We start from the raw sequence: 25,464 nt of genomic DNA, 5'->3' as shown, positions 1-25,464 counted from the left end.
ACAATGTGCTAAATGTTTTTGTGATTTTTCCCAAAGGCAAATTTGGAGGATGTACACAGTGTGCCAACATGTGCTATCTGCCATCACGGGAGATCAATGGACGCGTTTTGGGGGTGCAACCCCTTCCTCAATAATAAAGTAGCGGTGAGGAAGGGGTTTCTCCCCCAAAACACATCCCTTGATCCCCCGTGATGGCAGCTAGCACATGTTGACATTGTGAAATTTGTGTGCATCTTCCAAATTTGGCTTTTCCAGGGGTGATTTCCCCCCATCTGAACGCAATATCAAACACAGTTCCTAAATACTCATGTCTGATATTGCCTTCAAATTCGACCAAATGTGACGTTTGTAAGTTCAAGATTTGTGTCTTTTCTTGTTGGTTTTACACAGGCCTGTTTTCTATAAAATGGTCATTTTGATTTTGGATAATGCCACCACAAAAATTGTTATACAACAAACATGTTGGTTTGTTTGAAAAACCATTGGTAAATGCACATGTGATTGTGCAGGTATTAAAAAGATTATTAATCAAGAATGTGTGGATTATTGTCTCAACGCTACAACACTTTTGGGGTGATGTAATTGCTGCTTTCTGTGAAAATGGGGGCTATTTCCTAAGGGCAAATCCACTTTGCACTACAAGTGCTGTTTCAGTGCAGTTGCAAGTGCACTTGTAGTGAAATGTGTTTTTGCATTTAGGAAATAACAGCCAACAGTGCTTTGTATAAGGTTACACAATCACGACATTTTCTGGACTCAACACATTTATGACAGGGTCAGCTAAAACAAACACAAGCAGTAAATGTCCACCAAGAATTTTTTTGGTTTTTTTATTAGAAAAAGGCTTCACATATTGTCTGGCATATTGATAGCCCCCCTACCCGCAAAGAACTCCAGGTAGCGTAACCGGACATCACGGGCACTCAGGGAGGGCAAGCCAGGACGGCCACTTTCAAGCGCCGTCAGTGTGGTTTGATGTAGGATTCCGGCCTCAGGCCCAATTGAGCCAGCATAGTTGGCCGAATGTTTCCTTAAAAAGTTATGGAGAACACAGCACGCCAGTATAATATGGTTCAGTTTATACTCCGCCATATGGATGGGTGTCAGAAATAGTCGGAACCGGCTGGCCAGGATTCCAAATGTGTTCTCCACCACTATTCGGGCTCTGGCCAGCCGGTAAATAAAAACCCTCTGTTCCGGGGTGAGGGTCCTCATTGGGAATGGCCGCATCAGGTGGTCCCCCAGCGCAAATGCTTCATCAGCAACGAACACAAATGGGAGTCCTTCAACATTGTCCTCTGGAGCTGGCAAGTCCAAGCTGCCATTATGGAGACGCCTGTAGAACTCCGTCTGGGCGATGACTCCACCATCGGACATCCGGCCATTCTTCCCCACGTCCACATACAAGAAGTCGTAATTAGCCGACACCACCGCCAACATCACTATACTTTTAAACCCCTTGTAATTATAATAGTACGACCCCGAGTTGGGTGGTGGGACGGTGTGGACGTGTTTCCCATCAATTGCCCCTCCGCAGTTAGGAAAGTCCCACCGCTGGGCAAAGTGGGAGGCCACAGTCTGCCATTCCTGTGGCGTGGAAGGAAACTGTTGAGGAAAAAACAATAAACATTACTATTTTTACTCTGAAACATGGCAAGCAGATTAGACACAAACATTATGGGGCAACCTCCAGATAGCATTTATTAAGGGGAATTTAACAACACCAAAGTATAAGGTACACCTATCATATTCCCCCCTCCCATGGGCCATTTCTAACATTATAGGGGGTGTGTGTAAATCTTGGACAGGTAACCCTCTTCACTTCATTGAGAGATGAATGCCTAAATAATGGGTATTACTTTGAACAGACCCTCCTTAGTTACACTATTGGCAGACCACTGGACAGGTAAGAAGTGTCATAATACAAAGATATAAATACACATTGTACACATTTGAGGACATTTGGACATTCTGCTATTACCTATCAAGATAATAATAGGAAACAAAAAATTTAAACAGTACCATTGGAAAGTATACAGGCAGGCCCTTGCACTACATGCTTTGGGGAATTCATCCATAAATCTGACCAGTAAAGAGATGGGTATAGTGTGTATGGGTTTGGCAAAGTCAGCAGATAGATGATTGAGGATAGAGAATTGGGATCAGCTGACTTAGCAGTTGGGGGAGGGTTACTAAAAATTATTTGGGGACACCACAAAAAAAAGCCTCTGGCACTCTGCCTGAATTTAAAGCTAAAATAAAATTTCCAAACATTTTAGGGGGTGTTTGGGGTAAAGCACTACTATGGAGCTGATAAAATACATTGTTAAGTGACTACATGAGGTGAATATAGGCCAGGAGACACCATGCTGGGGAGCTTATTGAAGGGCAAATATGTATGAAGGACATAAAATAATAATTACATAAAAATCCAGCATGCATGAGGACAAAGGGGACATTCACAGCATATTCCAATCATGGTAATTAGGGAATGAGGAAAGAAATACAAGATATTAGCAAACATTCAATACAATAAAATGTGATATAAAAGGATAAAAATCTTACCTTCATATACTCCTTCTGTAGGACCTGTATGATGGCAGAACAGGTCTCTGGGATAATGATCCCCAGAGCCTGGGGGGAGATGCCTGTCGAGAACTTGAGGTCCTGCAGACTTCTCCCTGTGGCCAAATACCGCAGGGTAGCGACCAACCTCTGCTCCGGAGTGATGGCTTGCCTCATGCAGGTATCCTGCCTGCTAATATAGGGGGTCAGCGAAGCCAACAAACGGTGAAACACGGGGTCCGTCATCCTGAGAAAGTTCCTGAAATCATCAGGATTCTTCTCACGGATCTCACGGAGCAAAGGCATATGAGAGAACTGGTCACGCTGAAGCAACCAATTCTTGGTCCATGAACTCCTCCCCACCCTGTTCATGGACTGGACTTGTGTCAAGGTCAGGACCCCAACACCAAGCCCCCGCACAGCACAAACTCTACGAGGAGTACGCATACGAAACATGGCTAGAAAACGGTCGGCTGCTCAGAACGAAGTAACAGAACGCACTGAAGAACAGCAAGGCCTGTGAAGAGCGACCTGAAAAACAGTAATGAACGAACAAGAATACAATGACTACCTAAAGTCACGCGGAACTTGCTGCACGCACTGAAGAGCAGATACAAACCCACAAGCACAAACTGAACGGCAGAAAACGATCTGAAAGCCACGAGTCTGAAAAAGCGTGAATCGTCTCTCACCAAACTTTTACTAACACGAGATTAGCAAAAGGAGCCCAAAGGGTGCCGCGCTTGGTTCTGAACCAGCCTTTTCTAGTCTCGTCGTACGTGGTGTACGTGACCACGTGGTTGGCGATCGGAAATTCCGACAACTTTGTGCGACCGTGTGTAGACAAAACAAGTTTGAGCCAACATCCGTCGGAAAAAATCCTAGGATTTTGTTGTCGGAATGTCCGAACAAAGTCCGACCGTGTGTACGCCCTATAAACGTGTGACCTGTAAAAAATGTTAAAGTGTCACCTATGGAGAATTTTAAGTACCGAAGTTTTTGGCGCCATTCCACGAGTGTGGACAATTTTAAAGCGTGACATGTTAAGTATCTATTTACTCGGCATAACATAATTTTTCACATTAAACTGGGCTAACTTTACTGTTTTTTTTTTTATTCACGAAAAAGTTTGAAAAATCGCTGCGCAAATACTGTGTGACATAAAAAGTTGCAACAACCGCCATTTTATTCCCTAGAGTCTCTGCTAAAAAACATATATAATGTTTGGGGGTTCTGAGTAATTTATTGTAAACAAAATTATGATTTTTACATGTAGGAGCGAAGTGGCAGAATTGGCCCAGATGGGAAGTGGTTACAATATGAGTTTCACTTTTTGAATTGATTTACTGAAATAAAGTTACTTATTTTATGATATTACATTTTTTTGAGATGCAATTGTATTAGTATTAAAGTGGACGTAGCCTTTAAGTGATTTAGTTTACAAATGCTTGGATTGGAGCAATTTTGTATTGCATTTTAAATTTTTACCACATGAGGGAGCCCTCTCCTAGCAAAACAAACGCTGATGCTTTTTAAGAAATGAATACCAAAATGAGCAGCAAGGGGCATACATTCTATATAAAGCAAACATTCTGACATTCATCAAACATTTACTGCAGGGGAATCTTCCAGGTGCACGTGTTTTACGTGACAAGGATTAATTCACCAGCAGTGAATGATTGGTGAAAATCAAATTTATGTATTATAATTATATCCCCAAGTGTGAATCCAGTAACAATGTGTAGTGTGAGCAACTTGCTTCTAACTATTGTCATGACGCAAAACCATGTAGTATTTTTAGCTATTCTTATATGATTTATGTAAAATTATGACGCTCCAGTTAACAAAAAAAAAGCACAAAACCTGCTCTGAGAATTTTCTACATTTTTGCACAGCAGACCTTGGTTCCATCAGTGTAACCATGTAGTATGGCTGCCTACCATTGTCTGTTGTCCTCAGTATTTTGTGCCTGTGGCCAAAATACAAAATAAGAGGTGTGGTGCAAAAAAGAAAAAAGTTGTCAAAAGTTCTAACCAGGCCTTTTTTTCTCAGAGCATAGGTGCAAGAAATCCCCCTTTCGAGACTCCCCTTGTCTCCGCCCCCTACCCACCTCCAAGCACCGTCCCTTGATTCCCTTCCCTATCCATCTCCCAGTACCGTCCCTTTCAGAGAATACAGAACCAAGTATCATTTTATGGTGCTAAGTAATTTGTATGGAATTTGTTAATGATAAGCTGTAAAATATATCCCCTGCAGCCACCAACAATTCACCCCCCTTTCAACAATAGCCCCCCCCCCCCCCCCCGAGCAACAATAGATCCACCCCAGCATTAGTAGACCCCTGCCAGCAACAATAGATCTCCTAGCAGCCAGCATCAACAAAAACTCCAGCAGCCAACAATAGACCACTCCCTCAACAGTAAATTCTTCCAGCAGCAATTGAACCCCCTACCCCAGCAACAATAGATCTTCCAGCAGCTGTCATCAATAGACCCTTCAGCAGTCAACAAAAATAGACCGCTCCCTCAAAAGTAGATTCCTCCCAGCAACGATTGAACCCCCAGCAACAATAGATCCTTCAGCAGCCAGCATCAATAGACCCTCCAGCAGCCAACAAGAATAGACCCCTTTAGACTTGTTGGCTAGGGTTGGGCTTTAAGGTTTGAGATGCCTGCATAGGACACAACCTACCAGATCAGGGCTTTGGTGTTTGATCCATGAATTTCTATAGTGAACTAATCAACCCTAATTAATTATTTTGGTAATCTGATGATCCCTTTGGCTGACCAGTTTGTAATGTAATAGAGGTACAGTGGAACCTTGGTTTACGAGTAACACGGTTAACGAGCGTTTTGAAAGACGAGCAACTTTTTTTTTTTTACATTCTGACTCGGTTTGCGAGTGTTGTCTCGCAAAACGAGCATAATTCAAGCTAATAGGCGGTGCAGTACTGTATTTGGCCAGAGGTGCGGGGGCGCCGGGGACACTCGGAATGGTTCAGAGCCATTCGGAATGACTCAGAAATACTCGGAAATACTCTGTTCCCGTGTGTTTCCGAGGCTTTCCAAGCTGTCCCCGAGTTTTTCTGAGGCTCTTCCCCACCTCCGGCCACATGCGGTATTGCATGTAATAGAAGTCAATGCGGAACGAATTATCTTTGTTTCCATTGACTTCTATGGGGAAACTCGCTTTGATATGCGAGTGATTTGGATTACAAGCATTCTCCTGGAACGGATTATGCTCGTAATCCAAGGTTCCACTGTATTCCCAAGAAAAAGTTCCTCATAGCCACCAATCAGATTGCCATGCCAGGCAATTCTGAATATGGTTAATGACAGATTTACAAGGTACACATTTGGGAAGAAGATCTATCAGCCCACAAGGGAGAAGCTATGTGCAATCTGGCTGCAGTAAAATTAAAGTGAGTGTATACCCCAAAATAGTTTTTCTATTTTTAAAGTAGGTAAGGACTCAAATCTGTCAGGTTTTTATTGCTGGAACATGCATGTTGGAGGTCCTTGATTGGACTTAGGTTATGGTTGTAGAAAGTCAACTGAGTTCACATGGAGGGCAGCAGCTCTGGTGAGGCCATTCTCAACAAAAAAGGTGCCTTTTATCTAGGGGGCCCAAAGCTCCATAAAAGTCTAATGGGAGTGCCAGACCAAAGAGCTTAAAGTCTTTTAAAATTTGTTTTTGCTCATGACAATAAAACACCCAACGCATATTAGGGGCACCAACACTTCCTCTTCACCAGGGCTACAGTAAACAATGATTGTTCTCACATGGTATGTTTGGGATTTTCTCGTGATTTGGTGTTACTGATTTTGGCTGAATTCTTTTTAGGTATTATAGGTAATAGGTAATATAGGTAATAATAGGTAATATTTTTTTATATTATATTCTACAATCTCTTATGATTTTTCCAATTATTTTCATTTTTGCTTTCTAGCTTGTACTTTAGCCCTGATGAAGGGGAAGTGTCAGTGACCTGAAACACAGGAAACTCACATACTCTGTTTGTCCTGGTGACCGTTGCCAGCAGAACAGAAAGCAGAACAGAAAGAAAGAGGAAAACTGTTACATTTGCCACAAGAAAAAGGGGTGAGGGTAAATCTTGCAATTTCCAGCGGCTCTGTCTTACCATTCAGTCCACAAGCATTTGAGTGCATGGCATTGGAGGTGACTGTATTGGGAGTCCTAAGATGGCGGGCATTACTTTTAGGGCATGTGGTGTTTCCTGTGGCTTTTCCTGCTCTCAGGTGTACTAAGATGGCCTGGGATGACACATTTCCGGTGGCACAGGTCAGAGGCCAAGTACTATCGGGTTCAGATGCTCTCCAGCCAGGAACTCTGCTTTGGAACTAAAGTTCTCCAGGCTGCGGTTACCCCCGAAAGGTATGAAATCTTGTTTATCCCCTCAAGTAAGCTGCCCTGGAAGATGAGAGGGGAAAACCTCTGTTAGACTTATCAATAATGGTATTGCCATGAATTTTCCAGGACAGCGTCCATATATGTTTCCTGTAGAAGGAAGAGCTAAACATATCTCAAGTAAGCTGTCCTGGAAGATTCATGGAAATACCATTATTGGTAACTCTGAGGTTTTTTTTTCATTATGGTTGGAATAGGGAAGAGTTAGACCCCCTAGTAACAGGGGTTACTGGTTATTTAGTATGGTCTTTTTTCCTTGGCATGACACCCTGTGCCTGCTTAGAGAGGTCCATCTGCTAGGATCTTTTATGGAGGGAGAATTTAGCTAGAGTATTGCCATGTTTGGGATGGTTTTGACTGTGTGATTAGGACCATACCTATTTAAGTTTGGTTCAGGTCTTTGTTCTGAATGTTTGTAATTAAAGCGGTATTAAAGGATAAGTTCACCTTTCTCAACACGTTGCACACCTGTATTTGGGGCGTAACACGTTTAGCATCTCCCCCCTCACCCCCATCCCCTTCTCCTTGTGACAGCAGGCCGGGGACCTTCCCCCCACACCCATTGTCACAATTCGAAAACGGCACGGCCGTGTGGGGCTTAGCCGTGTCATTCAATTGCAGAGTTCTGTGCATAAAATGCCTACACGGCTTGTACTTCTCAATGAACGTGTTGTTGAGTACTCTCCTATCCATGTTGCTTTTAAGCGTTTCAGCAGTGCTTTTTGCTGTGCTTTCCGCATTTTCAAACATTCAGTTTTGACGCATTTTTGATGCGTTTTTGATTCTTTTTTTCTTTACTAAAGGCAAATAGACTGTGCACTCTGCAAGAGCAGTTGCTCCAGAGCTTAGTAAATGAGCAGAATCTCTGCAGACTTCCATCATCCAATCACGTGCAAGCAAAAATGCATTTTTTTTATTTTCCTTGGACGTGATTGGCTTTTTTTGCAAAGTGAAGACACTTACAGGGTGCAAAGTGCACAGTCTATTTGCCTTTAGCAAATCAACCCCAATATGTTTGAAAACCAAATGTAATTCAGTTTCATTTTAAACCTAAAAATTTGTCTAAATAACATGTATCAATGGGATGTAGAGCTGAAGTTTCTCTAAAAACAAAACCTGATCAGTTCACATTTTGTTATCTATAACCAAGAAAACCTACACTACAATTATCATTACTGTTTAATGTGCTGATTCACCAGAACAGTTGTTAGCTATTCAAAAAAAATTGCGGCAGATTGTAAAATTGCTTTGTGGGGCCACGGAGCACTTAGAAAATAAAAGCAATCAGCAATTTTAGTTGCATAGAGAGTTGTGGATTTATTTTAAACAAAAGCAATAGTCAGCAAATGTTTGTTTTTTTCATATTTCAAGTTAATAGCTCCATAAACCCATTGCTCATTGATTCACAGTACCTTAAAGCAGAGGTCCACCCTAAAAAAAAAAAAATACATAAACACGTTCCTTATAATACATTAAAAAACATTTGAAAGAAAACATTTTTTTTTTTACTTACCAGAAATGGCTGTTGCTAGGCAGATCGTCCTAATCTGCCACTTCCTACTCCGCGGTTCTCCCTCGCGTTGTCTCCTGGGAGATGGGGGCAATGTCTTCTGGGACATGTGTGTGTCCCAGTAGACAGGCGTCCATTCACAAAGCGCCGCGCGACTCGCGCATGAGCAGTAGGAAACGGGCAGTGAAGCCGGAAAGCTCCACTGCCTGTTTCCCTTCGTTAGGATGGTGGCGCCAGCACCCGATCCGGTGGACGGATCAGCCTGGGGGGGGGGGCGACATTGCGGGCTCGCTGGACAGGTAAGTGCCCTTATTAAAAGTCAACAGCTACAGTGTTTGTAGTTGCTGACTTTTAAAAAAAAAAACGGCCGGACCTCCGCTTTAAAGGAAATGCCCATTAAAGGAAACTTGCCCTAAGAAACCGCAGCACAGTGGCTTAGGCTCAGATCACACCTATGCATTTTTTTATTGCTATTTGCAGAAACGTACTACAGTCCATTTAACATGGTTTCCTATAGAACACGTTCACCCCTATGCTTTATTCAGCTGCCGTGTTTTTGGAAAGGGTCAGCATTTTTGGTTAATTTGGTTCTTGGTGATTTTGCCATGATTTGTGGTTTTTAACCACTTGCCGCTCACCCACTGTCATATGACGTTACCCCAGAACGGCTGATCTCACAGACCCGCAGGGGACATGGTGCGACCTCGATCTTTGTAAAGAGCCAATGACGGCTGTGTCCAATCACAGCCAGTCACATGTAAATGCGGATGTGCTGGTAATCGGCTCTCATCGCCTCACACTGACAGAGTGGAGGCGGGACACCCGGACAGGTAATCAGGGCACTGATTATCAGTGCCCTGATTACAGTAATGCCCCCCCCCAGTGCCCATTAGTGCCACCAATCAGTGCCCACTAGTGACACCAGTCAGTGCTGCCTTTCAGTGCCCATCAGTGCCTGCTCATCAGTGCTGCCTATCAATGCCTATCGGTGCCTCCCATCAGTGCCCATCAGTGCCAGCCATCAGTGCCGGCCATCAGTGCCCTCCATCAGTGCCTCCCATCAGTGCCACCCATCAGTGCCTCCCATCAATGCCGCCCATCAGTGTTGCCCATCCGTGCCCATCAGTGCCCACCAGTGCTGCCTATCTATTCCACCAATCAGTGCCCACCAGTGCTGCCTATCAGTGCCCATCAGTGCCACCTATCAGTGCCTATCAGTGTCCATCAGTGCGGCATATTAGTGCCTCCTCATTAGTGCCACATAATCAGTGCCCATAAGTGCCGCCTCATCAGTGCCCATAAGTGCCACCTCGTCAGTGCCCATCAGTGCCGCCTATCAGTGCCACCTATCAGTGCCACCTATCAGTGCCCATTAGTGTGGCATATTAGTGCCTCCTCATCAGTGCCACCTAATCAGTGCCTATAATTGCCACCTCTTCAGTGCCCATAAGTGCCACTTCATCAGTGCTCATTAGTGCCCATCTGTGAAGGAGAAAAATTACTTATTTACAAAATTTACTGACAGAAACTAAGAAAAACTTTTTATTTTTTAAAATTTTCAGACTTTTTTCTTTGTTTTGTAAAAAATAAAAAACCCAGCAGTGATTACATACCACCAAAAGAAAGCTCTATTTGTGTGCAGAAAATGATAAAAAATTCATTTGAGTACAGTATGACCACGCAATTGTCATTCAAAGTGCGACAGCGCTGAAAGCTGAAAAATGGCCCTGGCAGGAAGGGGGTGAAAGTGCCCTGTATTGAAGCGGTTAATCAACTCCATGGTTCCCTTCTCTGTCTGTATTGTTCTTATTAAGAAATGTCAATTTGCTATATTTGTGATATATATATATATATATATATATATATATATATATATATATATATATATATTTTTTTTTTTTTTTTTTTTTTTTTTTCATGCATGCCTATAATCACATAAGTCTAAATACTAATTACAATTCATCTCCCATTACCAATATGATTCCTTGAGGAAGCCTTTGGCGAAACACGTAACGTTTACTACTGGTGATGGTACATTGATTCCTGCATCTGGCCGTATGTATGGAAGAATTTTCTCTCATCTATTTCTCTACCACTATAATCTGAATGAAGTGGGTCATTAAGACAGGTCTCTATGTATATGTACACACCATACCAGCTATTTAGCCTATGGGGGAACATAATACATACCTGATTGCACATACTTCTTGATATGTTTTTATTATGAGATTTTAAGTTAACTATGTTGTTAAATAAACTTTGAATACTTTTGCAATTTTAGTACTCATTTTTTCCTACTTGGGATTACAGTTGACAACTGTTAAAGTCCTATGTGTTGTTTTTTGCTCTTTTGTGCCAACACCAAATTGGCCAAAAAAAAAGCATAAAAAATGCTAAACGCATCAAAAAACATTTTTTTTTTGAAAAAAACACATGTGCAAAAATGCAAAATGCACCGCAAAAAGCACTGCAGAAAAGGATCAAAGGCAAACTGCATAGGTATTATCCAGGCCTCAGTGGTTAGTAGTTTTACATAGCAGCACTAGGGTCATTGATTTGAATCCCAATCAGCACATTATCCGCATGGAGTTTGCATGTTTGGAGGAGCCTGAGAGCAATAGAAGGTGCTTTCTGAGTTAGAAATATGTACACAAATAAACATTTTTAATTTGGATTTAGTGTCACTTTAGAGTGCATACCCACCTGTGAATGCACCCGAACTGTGATTGAATATGAGAACCTGAGCAGAGCTTCCCCTGATACGTTTCAGGCAGGCCCCATTGAAAGCAATAGGAGGCTGTCGGCTCTCTGCTAATCGAGGGTACTCGCATGTAATCTCTCATGCAGCAATCACATGTGAGTTATAAGCCCTGGGTGGAATGATAGACATCGGAGCAGCTTATAAAGTACTAGAGTATTCTGGTTCTAAATGAAATGTACTGCATATAGCATTGGTCATCTTCCAAAATAACCTATTTTTGTACCATATTATATGCTGTTACTTTTATGACATATTATGCATATTTTTTTTTTTTGTGTAAATATTGTTTTTTTTATAGTTTTTTTTAATTATTAAATATTTCCCTTGCTTCTAGTTGTGCATCTAGGGGAAAAAAAAGAATGACAAGGAAAGCAACATTTTTTTTCTACAAATGTAGAAAAATATGACAAAGTAAAACAAAACCTGCCAAAAAGGATTCCTTCTAAGAATAGATGAGATGAGCTATAATTAGGTAAATAAGGAATTGCTAAAAACCTCTCTATGTGTCACAACAACATTAAACATAATTGTCATTGTGATGAAAAATCTGCTCATTTAGGAAATGTGTTATTCTCATTTGTATTCAATTCAATTAAAGAAAATGCACTTTGTCATTATTGGAGATGTTTAATGTGATTTTTAATGAGCACAACAGCTATACACGGCTAATTGTCACTGCCTTCTCTAAAACAGTGCGCAGAATTTATTTCTTGGCCTTTGACTAACACATAAAGTTTGTCATGATGCATTTGTTTTCCTGGCGAGAAAATTGGCACGGTACTATTGGGTGCATCCAATTACACTCCCAGGAATTTCCACACCCAAATAGGTAATTGATCATACCTGAAAAAGTAATGCAAACTTTTTGCAATACTAAACTCAGCCCTTGAGCTTAAATCATAAATTAAAAGTAGACCTAGATTCTGAATTTTTTTTGACGTTATGTGTGTAGGAAGCCTACTCTAAGAAGAAGTGCCCCAAGCTTAAATTTAGTGCTGTTGCCAGCCCGTGCTCTAAATTGTTATAGATAATTCTTTTGTTGGATTTTCCTTCAACCCAGACAATTATTTGTTTCTGTTTGCCGTTGAGGAGTATACCTGGCAATACTTCCAAATTATGAATATTTATATTACCCTGGCTAACCACTAGGAGTGTTATTGTCAGTGGTATAAGCGGGGGGATAATATAAATAAGACCTTCCAGAAAGGTATTTTGCCCCTTTCCTACTGGGCTGTTGCCAGTAGAGGAGGTTGTGTTGGAGGTTCCTGCCTCCCTGGCCTCCTGCCTTGGGAGGTCAAAGTCAAACATGGGCCTGAGTCTGGGGCTGAATACTTGAAGGGAATGCACTGCCTTCCTGAAGGATACATGCAGGAGGAGTGAAGCTGGAGCCTTGTTAAAGCACCAGGGGAAGGAATTTCACTGCTGAAAAGTATCCTAAAGAACTGGGAAGAAGCTGCCGCCGGTGGACATTGCAGGGAGTCTGGTGGCTCAACTGGAAAGGAATTTGTGTGCAGGACACAATGCTAGAATGCTAATGTGTTTTAAGGCATGTACCCTTTTCCTCAGAGCTCTCAAAATCCCACCTTCACCCTCCCGTGGCACTCTCCTCCTTTCCATCCTGCTCCCCCTCTGCAGTGCCGATGTTTTTTTGTTTACTTTTGCATCAAAGGCTCGGGCCACCTCCCAGCTTCCAGAATTCGCCTAGGCGAATGACACGGTGCCTTCTGGAAAGCATGAAGTGCAGTCCTATTCAGCAAAGAGGAGGGAGCGGCCCTGGTGGTGCCTGCACCCGGAAGAGCCGGCAGCTGTCACAGACAACATGATTAAGCTCCGTGGGGGTGGATCGAAATGCTTTGGGGGTGTGGCCTGGCAGGAGCTCAGGCTGAGGTTGTCTCTATCATACCACCATAGGACTCCGTGGATGTGCGGCACCAGCAATCTTTCCTCTCTTCCTTCCACAGACAACATGGTGGCGCCAGATCCATGCAGTGGCTGCAGAGGAGGATCCCAACGCTGGACCCACTGGCTAGGGGAGTATGCTTACTGTGCACTAAAAAACAGCAAAAGGTAAGGAGGGGAAAAATGGGGAGGGGGAGGGAAAAGGCTGCAGTTCCTCTTTAACCTTGCCAGAAATCAGCTCATTGCTTCCTGTGCTCTCTACTTGTGCTGACTGTTACCAGGTACATTTCTTACCCAGTTATCTCTGGGGACTACAAAATCCCACCCATTATAAAGAAGAGTAGAAGGGGATCTATTGGTAGTTTCTGTTGTCCTGATAAAGTAGGGTGTAGGGAATGAGTGATTTCACTCTAGGTCACGACATGTTACTTACTGAATTGCCAGGTGAAAATAAAGGTTGAGAAAAGAAAACTAACACAGCTGCCACATCTAAGAACTGGAAAGTTGCAATATATAAAATGTTTGTTTTTTGGTTTAAATACATTTTAAAGACACTTTTGCTTTTCCTGTGACAGTCATGAGCACTCTACATACATCTGTTCCTGGGGAATATGATTCGAGATGGCAATAAAGGTTTAGCTGTTGACTTTTGACAAAAAGTCAAAATTTGCATATCAGTAATAGCTGCTTACTTTGCTCAGACTGCATGTTGTGTGTGTTTTATGCTGGCCATAGATTGAGGGTTGTTTTACTAAATCCAAATAGACTGTGTACTTTGCAAAGAGCAATTGCTCTCTGCAAGTGCAGTTGCACCAGAGCTTAGTAAATGAGGTAAGGCTTCACTTTCCAAAGAATACCCAATCACATGCAAGGAAAATTTAAAAAACAGCATTTTTGCTTGCACATGATTAGATGATCAGCAGAGTTTCTGCTCATTTACTAAGCTCTGGAGCAACTTCTCTTGCAGAGTGCAACCACACTTTGCATAGTGCACACAATCTTTTTCTCTTTAGTGAATCAACCCCAGTGCCTTTTTGTGCCTTCAACCATGGGTTGAAGGAAAGAAAATTGCTTGATTCCCTCCTGTTGTGCTATTGTATTCTGACAGGAGGAGGTTTCAGAATACAATCACTATAGCCAACATCAGTGATCGAACAAAAAAAAAAAACTGATAGGCTGGTTATACTGAAGTCGGTCGATAGAACCAGCCTGCCCATAGATGGATTAAAATTCGTCCTCCGGTTGTTTCCCAATGTCCCCGAGTCCTGTTTTGGAGGCTGCCCTGATACTGGTACATTCCTCCACATTTTCTGGAGCTGCCCAACCCTCAAACCCATCTGGCAACAGGCAGCCTCTAAAAGTGACCAAATGACTGGGACTCTAATCACCCCGACCTTACCAATGTGTTTGTTCTTTGCTCCATTGTCAGATGTCCCAGCCCCAACTCAAAAACTAGCTCACACGCTTTTTAGTGCGATTTTATGGGCTATTGCCCTTAACTGACATAACTGGGCTCAGGTGCTACATAGAATGGAGGCAATAAAACTGATGGAGCGAGTGGGCGTGTTGGGAATCATATGGTAATGTTTTGGGAAATAGACAATAGACTTCAATTATCATACCTGGTGACAAGTGACATTTTCTTATGCTGTTTATTTTTGTTCATTTTCTATTTTATTTTTCTTTATTCAAAGCTTTTTGGTTTGATCTTTGGTTTTTTCTTTTGCTTAGTTATATAGGATGTATCTATCATTGACTCAACTACCTTTACAAATACTATGAGCCGGACCAAAGTATAATTCCGATTTGGATGTGCTTGGTACTAGGCCTGGGTCATTCAGTACCAATTATTAGTCAATATCATAGGCTCGATCTGAAATTGTGAACCCTTGTTTATGTTTTTGATATCTGTATCGCATTTATTGTTCTTATTCAATGGATCACATCCGTGTTACCTGTTACTTTTTTTTTGTAATGCTCTTTTATTCCTCAATAAAAGTGTTTGTATTAAAAAGAGAAATCCGTTCAGTTGAGTTTTGATCCATCTACTGTATGACCAGCTTGACACATCTGATGGAGTGGATCATATAGATACTACTATGTTTACATGACTGACAAATGGAAAAGTTGACTTTAAATAGTGAATAAAAATGGTGCAGCAATTTTCTAGATTTTTTACCAATACATAAAAAACGATTGTACATTCCATAGGCCATACAATTCCGAGAAACCAGAGAAAGAATTTCTTACAGGTGACTTCATTTCATTTGTAATGATATTTTTTTCCATCTCTTTTGTGTTGAGTTCTCATATCTGAGCAAAAAAATGTGACACTTGCATAACTTTGCTGTTCAGATTGTTCTGCTGTTTGCTAAAACTGTAGACTAATAAAGGAATCCTGGAAGTGAATTTAGGATCACTGAACAGGAAGTTAGGCGTCTACTGGAAAATATCACTTCCCACTATTTATATTTAATCATCTTCCGTTCTGGTAAACTCTTAAAATGTATGCAAATTGACCCATAAATAGCATGTTCAGTGGCCCTTTAATCTAAAATTGCAGCCCAAATATTTTTTAAGCTGTTTGTGTCCTTACTGGCAATTAAGGGAACACTACTGACCCCTTCTGTCATCACCATGATTGGCAGTATCGCTATCCAATAGTATGGTGATTTTTAAAGGGCCAGTCTACCTAAAAGTAATACTTAAATACTTCAATACAGGGCACTTTCACCACCTTCCTGCCCAGGCCAATTTTTTAGCTTTCAGTGTTTTTGCACTTTGAATGACAATTGCGCGGTCATTGAACACTGTACCCATATGAAATTGGTTTAATTTTTTATTGAGACAGAGGTTTCTTTTGGTGGTTTTGGTGATGGGCACCAATGAGGCTGTACTGATGGGCACCAATGAGGCTGCACTGATGGGTAGTGATCAGGCTGCACTGATGGGCACCGATAAGCTGCACTAATGGGCAGTGATAAGCTGCACTGATGGGCACTGAATGGCACTGATGGGGCTCTACTGATAACCAAGACACTTATGTACTGTCAGCCTTGCTGGTTATCGGTTCTCTTTTCTTCACACAGAGGCAGCATATGAGGAAAGCACTGCCTTTAACCAGCAAGTCTGTTTACATGTGACCAGCTGTGATTGAACACAGCTGATCACATGGTAAAGGGCCGCTGTAATTGACCCTTTACTGCCAAGGGACGCAGCGGTCACATAGCGCACCCCAAGGGGGTGTGCAGGAGGCACGGTTCCTGGAGGACGTCCGTGAATTCTCTCCCAGAACTGGAGAGCTGTGCTTTAGCCATCTTTCGGCTATAGTGCGGGTGGGAAGGGGATAAAAGTAGTAGCTGATAAGATGAGAGAGCCCCTGGTTTCCTATATATCTTGGCTACTCCAACAGTGAGATTCCTCTGTCTTAATACCCAATCCTGTTCCTGTCTGGTGAGAGTTTTGGGGCTCTTTCCGACTGGCACCAGTGTCTACCATCCTCTGAAAGGCGATTTGCAGTGGATCACTTTTCTGACAATAGTAAAGCTGCCAGGTGTTCAGGAGGCAACCAAACTAACATCTGAATGCTTGTTTTTTTTTAATCCCAAGTGGGAATTTTGCATTAAAATATCTCTCCTATTGATCTTAATTGGTGCATTTAACAGACTATGCCACCTGTCAAACTCCGCAAGCCAAGCTTAAATCACCGTTGCATGTGTACAGCCTTGCCTGGCTGCAATAGTAGATTTTAGCTGGGTGATGAGGGAGCAGTAAAGCAGCAACCCAACGCCTGTTTTTACCACCCTCTGGCCGTTGGTGTGAAAGATCCTTAGAGATTCCGGCACATCTATGTTCCATTATATTCTCTCTAATATAAATAAAAAATCCAATAGAGCAAATGGGAACCCTTTTTAACCAAGACTGACAGGTAGTTTAAAAGAGAAGTGTTGGGTATATATGAAAAAAAACTTATACTCACCTAGGTGGATGCAGCATTAATCTGATGCTGCATCTGTCCCTTGCCGGCTCTGCACTGAGAACTGCACTGAGAGTTTGGGGTGGAGGAACTTGACTGACCTGCACAGAGTCCTGACCTCAATCTGATAGAACACCTTTGAGATGAATTAGAGCAGAGACTGCGAGCCAGGCCTTCTTGTCCAACATCAGTGCCTGAACTCATAAATGTGCTTCTGGAAGAATGGTCAAACATTCCCATAGACACTCTCCTAAACCTTGTGGACAGCCTTCCCAGAAGAGTTGAAGTTGTTATAGCTGCAACGGGTGGGCCAACTCAATATTGAACCCTACGGACTAAGACTGGGATGCCATTAAAGTTCATGTGCGTGTAAAGGCAGGTGTACCAATACTTTTGGTAATATAGTGTATTTTTGGCTATGTAGTGTAGGAGTGATAATCACATGGGCATATATATTTTATCCAACAATCTATTCAATCCCTTATGGTTCCCCAACATATGACTATATAACATATTCTCTTAAGGGTTAAGGAGTTGCCAGTATACAGTGCCTTGAAAAAGTATTCATACCCCTTAAAATTTTCCACATTTTGTCATGTTACAATCAAAAATGTAAATGTATTTTATTGGGATTAGGCTAAAAACGGCTTAAAACCACATTACCCACATAAGGGTTCATGCGGTTTCGTCAGTGCGTTCTGACGTCATCAGGGATCCCTGATGACGTCAGAACGCACTGACGAAACCGGTCGGATGTAAACGAACGTGACACGCCATTTCCGCTCGTATTTGGTTTTCCTGCTTTTTTGTTTGTTTGTTTGCCCGCATGAACCCTTTATGTGGGTAATGTGGTTTTAAGCCATTTTTAGCCTATTAAATATTTTGGCTTACTATTCATTTTTCCACATTCTTATACATCTACGGTCTCTGTGACCCACCTTAGGAGGTCCGGTTGCATGCATCCAAGTAGCCTTAGCGCTGATCAAGACACCTGAGTTCCAGCACCTGAGTTCCAGCATCTGCACCTAGCCGTGACCGGGAGAAGCCCTGTTGGTTGTCCCCAAAGCGTGTTTGACTCCTGTCATGGGAGTCACTTCCATCTGGTGAGTAGGCTGTGTGGCTGGTGATGGTGACTGAATACTGCTATTTGATGCTTCGCTGTACCCAAGGAAGATTTGTCCAGAAGCTCAATCTACCCAGAAGCTCTGTTTTTCATTATTTGAACATTTTTTGATTGATTTATATTTTTTGTACACATTGGTATTTGGATATTATTTGCGGATTTTTCACATTTCGATTATTTTGATTAATTTTTGTTTAATAATTTTTTTCACTATGATGATTTAGCATTCAGTTGGCAGACATTATCTCACAATTTTCATGACTTTTCTCATAATATGTTGTTTTCATATAGAGTGATTTTGCACTTACACTTTAATAGGAGCACGGTTTGTAATTAGATAGCTAATTATTTTTTCAAAATTGAACTTGTTGGCCTAAAAGCAAAACGCTACGTATGGCAAAAAACTAACACTGCACATCACCCTGAACACACAGTTAGAGGTTGACCGATATGGGTTTTTCTCTGGCTGATGCCGATATTTAGAAATTGCGGCGTCCGATGGCTGATATATAATGCCAATTTTTTTGGGCCGATATGTTATTGTTTTTTTTTTTTCGTTTTTTTTCCCCTTAATCTCATAAAATCTAACAGTTAGACCCCTTTCACAATGGGGCATTTTTCAGGCGCTTTTGGGCTAAAAATAGTGCCTGTAAAGTGCCTGCAAAACAGTTCCCCTGCAGTCTCAGTGTTAAAGCCCGAGTGCTTTCACACTGAGGCGATGCGCTGGCAGGATGTTAAAAAAGTCCAGCAAGCAGCATCTTTGGAGCGGTGCATACCGCTGCTCCACCACTCCTGCATATTGAAATGAATGGGCACCGCTGCCGAAGCGCCTGCAAAGCGCCTGCAAAGCGATTCCGCAGTGACGATTCACGGGCGCATTTAACCCCTTCCTCGGGAGCTAGCTGGGTTATAAGTGCCCCGCTAGCAGCCGAAAAGCGCCGCTAAAATGACGGTAAAGCGCCGCTAAAACTAGCAGCGTTTTACCGGTAACGCCTGCCCGCTCCAGTGTAAAAGCAACCTTAAGTAATAAGTAATACAGAAAATTTCTTACATTTAAACATTTATTAAACAAAACAAACCTCCAATCAGTTCACTTGTATGTATAATTTAGATAAAAAAAAAACTATATCTTAACTATTAAATACACAGAAACAGGTAATCAAAACTTTTGGACGAAAAAAAAATGGGCTAACTTTACTGCTTAGTTTTTTTGTTTTAATTCATTAGTGTATTTTTTCCAAAAAGAAATTGCGTTTGAAAGACTGCTGCGCAAATAATGTGTGACATAAAATATTGCAGCATTTTATTCCCTAGGGTCTCTGCTAAAAAAATATATATATAATTTTTGGGGGTTCTAAGTGATTTTCTAGCAGAAAATACAGGATTTTTACCTGTAAGCAACAAATGTCAGAAAAAATTTAGTCTTTAAATGGTTAAACTGAGAACTTCTACAGGAGTTCAGTTCATTGATAAGTAGAAACATTGTATCTTTTTAGCTTCTTTTATCAGACTTGGCAGGCTGCCCAGAGAGGAGAGAAGTCGCTCCATGGAAGACTTCAGGCAACTTGCATTGACTTCTATTACAGAAGTCATTTGCAAGTCGCGCTGAAGTTATAATCGGCCTTTTTTATCAGCACAATCGGCCAGTGCCGATTAATTTAAAAAATGCCAAATATCGGCTGATATATCGGTCGACCTCTAATACATACTTATCAGTTTCCATGGGTTCCCATCAAGGAGCAGGTATAGGGAGGATGGAGGTCAAGAACCACAACCTGACCAGTTTTGCCGGTATTACCAGCTGCATCAGAGGCAATGTGCCATATAAAGTTTAGCTATAAAAACATCCTGATAATGCTTATATTAGTACAATGAGGGAGAAAGTTCAGCATTTTTAAATCAGAAACAGATACCTGGAGCATTAGCCCGGGTTCATACTATTGCAATGTGAGAACCAGCGCAATTCAATACATTCAATACAAAGTTAATGACAACCTCAGATCGGTTCACAGATCGCAGTGCGAACTGTGAATTCAGACAGGAATCAGATCCCATGCCATCTGATTCCAGTGTGGGGGGGGGGGAGGTTCCTGCACCTCTTTTGCGTGAATCCAATGCGAGTTCAGTCATACAACTGTTTGGCTGAATTCGCATTGCACAAACATTGCATGTGATCTGCACCAGCAATGCAGTGCAAATCACATGCGATGTTTGTGTTCGCATATGTGTGAACCCAGGCTAATGCCCCGTACATACGGTCGGATTTTCTGATGAAAAATGTCCGATCGGAAGCTTGTTGTCGGAAATTCCGACCGTGTGTAGGCTCCATCGGACATTTTCCATCGGATTTTCCGACACACAAAGTTGGAGAGCAGGAGATAAAATTTTCCAACAACAAAATCCGTTGTCGGAAATTCCGATCGTGTGTACACAAATCCGACGGACAAAGTGCCACACATGCTCAGAATAAATAAAGAGATGAAAGCTATTGGCCACTGCCCCGTTTATAGTCCCGACGTACGTGTTTTACGTCACCGTGTTTAGAACGATCGGATTTTCCGACAACTTTGTGTGACCGTGTGTATGCAAGACAAGTTTGAGCCAACATCCATCGGAAAAAATCCTAGGATTTTGTTGTCGGAATGTCCGAACAAAGTCCGACCGTGTGTACGGGGCATTAGGGTTTGGTGTTTTAATCCCTTTTGGAGGAGTATATTATTTATGTGTAGCACCTTCCTAGATAAATTAAAGTGGAACTACACTGTAACTGAGCACCACAAACCAAAAACGCTATTTAAATCTCTTTAAATATTTAAAGCACACTCTCCCATCCATCCATGCTTTATTTTGCTGAGAAATCACATAAAAAAAACACTCCCCTAGCATTTCTGGCTGTGGCCATCTTTTGTAGATTTATGTAACATTTACTTCCTGAAGTCCATCTGCCCTTAGCTTAGGCATGCGGGCAGGAGGGTGTGCATAGATAGGAAAGTGTATCATATTTACTGGTTTTAAACAGTTTTTTATCCACATAGGCTTTTATGGAGTTGAGTTTAGGAGATTTGGCAAAAAAAACAAAACAAAAGCGTAATGCCGCGTACACACGAGCGGACTTTTCGGCAGACTTGGTCCGGCGGTCCGGACTCGGTCGGACAATTCGATTATGTGTGGGCTCCAGCGAACTTTTTTTTCCCAAAAGTCCGACGGACCTAGAAATAAAACATGTTTCAAATCTTTCTGACGGACCAAAGTCCGGTCGAAAAATCCGCTCGTCTGTATGCTAGTCCGACGGACAAAAACCGACGCTAGGGCAGCTATTGGCTACTGGCTATCAACTTTCTTATTTTAGTCCGGTCGTACGTCATCAGGTCCGAATCCGTCGGACTTTGGTTGATCGTGTGTAGGCAAGTCCGTTAGTTCGAAAGTCCGTCGGAAAGACCGTCAGACCAGTCCGGTCGAAAAGTCCGCCCGTGTGTACGCGGCATTACGCTTTATGTACACTACCCTATACTGGCAGCTCCTAAACTTGAGTTTAGGAGCTTTTGGCATTTTTTTTTGCCAAAGCTCCTAAACTCAACTCCATAAAAGCCTACAGTTCAATGTACACATAGGCTTTTAGCAGAGTTTAGAAGTCTGCGTTTGGGTGAGCTTCAACCTCACTCTCCTGAACACGGAAGAATCGCATTCAGGATAGCAACGTTTTGACTGCCGGCCATGGGAAAGTGCAAAATGGAGCAAAATCTCAGTGCAATTTTGCCACGTTGTGCGTTTTTCCACGGCTGCGGCAAATGTAGACCAGTGTACGCGAAGCCTTACCCTACAACCCATCCAAGTTCAAGTTATAATAAAGCATCAAAAAAAGGATACCCCAAGACTATTTACTGAGCCAGAAGAGTGACTGAGACTACTCTAGCTTGGGAAAGAACCTTGGGCAAATCAACAGCCCCTAAGAGGGTGAACGCTACATAAGGATTACACGGTAGACACTGTATTTAAGCATAAAGTTTACAGCTTTTTGTTTGTGATATTTATGTTTGTGCTGCATAACTGGGTTTCCCTTTATTTCGTTTTATGTTACATGCAGCTCAGATATAACGACCCTGCAGAACGATGACTCTGCAACCAGTGCAGTATACTGTAACTCTGGGCTTGACATCTTGAAGGAAATGTCAATCAGAAGACAGCATAGGAATGACCCTTGAGCAGAAAAGACCTAGATACGTGGGACACAGCAACCGAACAAACCGCAAACAGAGATTAGGCAAAAATGATACCAGGAAACAGATGCTGCAAACATTAGTTAACACGAGGATGGAAATTCCTGGAATGTTACTGGAGAATGTTCTATGATCAGTAACATATATCTTAATGGAGTTTTTATACAACTTATTTAGTCCAGGTTTTTACTTTTTTTCAAAAGCTAAAACTTTTGCAGGATACAGGCTTTCATGTTATCATACACCTTAAAGCTGACCCTTTACCCCTTTCACTAAGAAACACAACAACACACAGCTCTGCATGCTGATACAAAAATAATCTTACATTCATTAGTTAAGAAACAATTTTTGCTTTTACTTATAATTACTGTTTTTTTACCTGTCCACTTGTTTTTACCCTACTGTATTGTCCCATTTTCCAGGCGGCAGACCCAGAGTTATAGGCAACATTCCAGGACATAAAGGTATTGGAAGGATTCATCTTCCCTTTGTGAAAACGGCCACCATGAGAAGAATGGGGAGAAAAAAAAAAAATAAGATCTGCTAAGAATAAAAAGCCTGTAATTATCTGTAATGCCTTGGACACACGATCGGATTGTTGGCCAAAAAAAACGTGGAATTTTGTCCGAAGGGCGTTGGCCCAAACTTGTCTTGGATGCACACGGTCACACAATTGTTGGCCAACAATTACGAACGTAGTGACGTACTAGATGTACTAGGTGGTTTTTCAGGTCTTTAGAGCCAGCTTTGGGCTCCTTCTGCTAATTTTGTGTTAGTAGAAGTTTGGTGAGTGTTGATTCGTGCTTTTCATTTCACACTTTTCATTTCGCACTTTTCATTTCATGCTTTTCAGTTCGTTTCTGAACGGCCGTTCGTCAACCAGGCATGCGGAATCGGAGGAGATAACGTGTTATTTATTATTGGCCTTGGATTTATTGCTTTGACATTATTTTTTTGGCTGAATAATGATTTGATTTGGGATATTTTCTATATTTTTGGATGCATAAAATGCACTTTTTGGTTAAGTTCTATTGGCAGATAGCATGTCTAATTTTATTTGTTTTCTTTTTTTAATGCACAATAAAAAAAATGTGTAGAATAATACTTGGCTATGTGTTTTACTTCAAATGACAGTTTGGGAGTAGGCAGTTACATTTTAAAAAATACAATGTAAAATTGACAAGGGACACCAACATAGTTGTATCTTTGTTCTTAAAAACTATGGGATAATGGTGTTGTGGTAACTTGCCCAAATAATAAAAAAAAGCATAATAATATTATTCTTGATATCACTAGAAAAAAAAAGCCTTTGAAAATTAGTTTGCAATAACTCCATCAGTATCACCAGCAAAGCGGCTTCATTATTATCCCATTAAAGAAGAGAATTGTGCGCTGCATTTCGAGATTTCATAATTTGCCACGTCACGAATGTTAATTCTCCATTACGAACGCTGGTTTACAAGACCGACCGCTTCCGGCTCGTCCTTGCTTCCGAGCATGCGTGTTTGTACTTTGGACTTTTGTCCGACGGACTTGTGTACACACGCTCGGAAAATCCGACAACACACATTTGTCCGCGGAAAATTTGAAAACATGCTAGCCAACATTTGTTGGTGGAAAGTCCGACAACAATTGTCCGATAAAGCATACACGGTCGGATTTTCCGCCAAAAGCCCTTTCCCGTTGAAACGACGATCGTGTGTATGGGCTTTAATTGTTTGTGAATTGCCATTGCCAAATATTTCTAAAGGTGCCTTTGTTGTAAATTTTATGATAAGGGTGAAGTTCCTGTATAGCTAAGGCCCTGTGCCTCCTCAGAGGCCTTTTAGCCACGAGCCTCCAAATCTGCTAATAAGCACAAACAGAAGATACATTTGCAGGTTTATGGTCTGTGTGAGTTGTCACAGACCAGTATTTCATCTATAAGGATGGTTTTCTAGCTTTAGAACAACTTGTGTTATTAGGACAGCCCTATGTACTCTGTTACATATTTCATGATATATTGCTGCTATATGAACATGAAAAATAGATGAATAAAAACCTCCATCTATAAGGAGTACAGAAAATGAGTGTTTAGAACACCTGAAATTATAGTCTTGTCTATATTCCCATAGCACATGTTCCTGGATTACAGGTTCATCTGTAGAGGGTGCTGTAGCGATTACCAGCTGGAAACTGAATACATCACAGATCTGTACATATACAGTTGTGCTCATAAGTTTACATACCCTGGCAGAATTTATGATTTCTTGGCCATTTTTCAGAGAATATGAATGATAACACAAAAACTTTTCTTTCACTCATGGTTAGTGTTTGGCTAAGGCCATTTATTATCAATGAACTGTGTTTACTCTTTTTAAATCATGACAACAGAAACTACCCAAATGACCCTGATCAAAAGTTTACATACCCCAGTTCTTAATACCGTGTATTGCCCCTTTTAACATCAATGACAGCTTGAAGTCTTTTGTGGTATTTGTGGATGAGGTTTTTTATCTGAAGACCAAATCCAGTGGCGTCACTACCGAGGTGCGACCCGCATCCGGGTGAAGAGGGGGGGGCACCTGCTGAAAGGAGGGACTTTGCTGGAGATACCTGACGTAAGGAGGGACTCTGCTGGGGGCATCTGATGTAAGGAGGGACTCTGCTGGGGGCACCTGATGTAAGCTGGGACTCCGCTGAGGGCACCTGATGTAAGGAGGGACTCCACTGGGGACACCTGATGTAAGGAGGGAATCTTCTGGGGACAAACAATGTAAGGAGGGACTCCACTCGGGACACCTGATGTAAGGAGGGACTCCGCTGGGGACACCTGGTGTAAGGAGAGACTCTGCTGGGGACACCTGATGTAAGGAGGGGCTCTGCTGGGGGCACCTGATGAACTTCTTGTGCATCATCTTTAGAGGAGGCTTCCTTCTGGGACGACAGCCATGCAGACCAATTTGATGCAGTGTGCGGCGTATTGTCTGAGCACTGACAGGCTGA

General features: G+C 41.9%; 1 long non-coding RNA gene across 1 annotated transcript in view; it reads left to right on the top strand.

The window, feature by feature from the left end:
* LOC141147805 (uncharacterized) overlaps positions 1 to 23,742 on the top strand; it is a 66,540-nt gene extending 42,798 nt beyond the window's left edge. Inside the window, exons 2-3 of the long non-coding RNA XR_012245151.1 lie at positions 18,083 to 18,242; positions 22,902 to 23,742. This is a non-coding gene — a long non-coding RNA (uncharacterized lncRNA). The remainder of the gene's footprint in view (positions 1 to 18,082; positions 18,243 to 22,901) is intronic.
* Positions 23,743 to 25,464: the final 1,722 nt, after the last annotated feature.

Source organism: Aquarana catesbeiana, linkage group LG06 (genome assembly GCF_042186555.1).
Source record: "Aquarana catesbeiana isolate 2022-GZ linkage group LG06, ASM4218655v1, whole genome shotgun sequence".
Lineage (NCBI taxonomy): Eukaryota > Metazoa > Chordata > Amphibia > Anura > Ranidae > Aquarana > Aquarana catesbeiana.
This window is presented reverse-complemented; position numbering and strand designations above follow the sequence as displayed.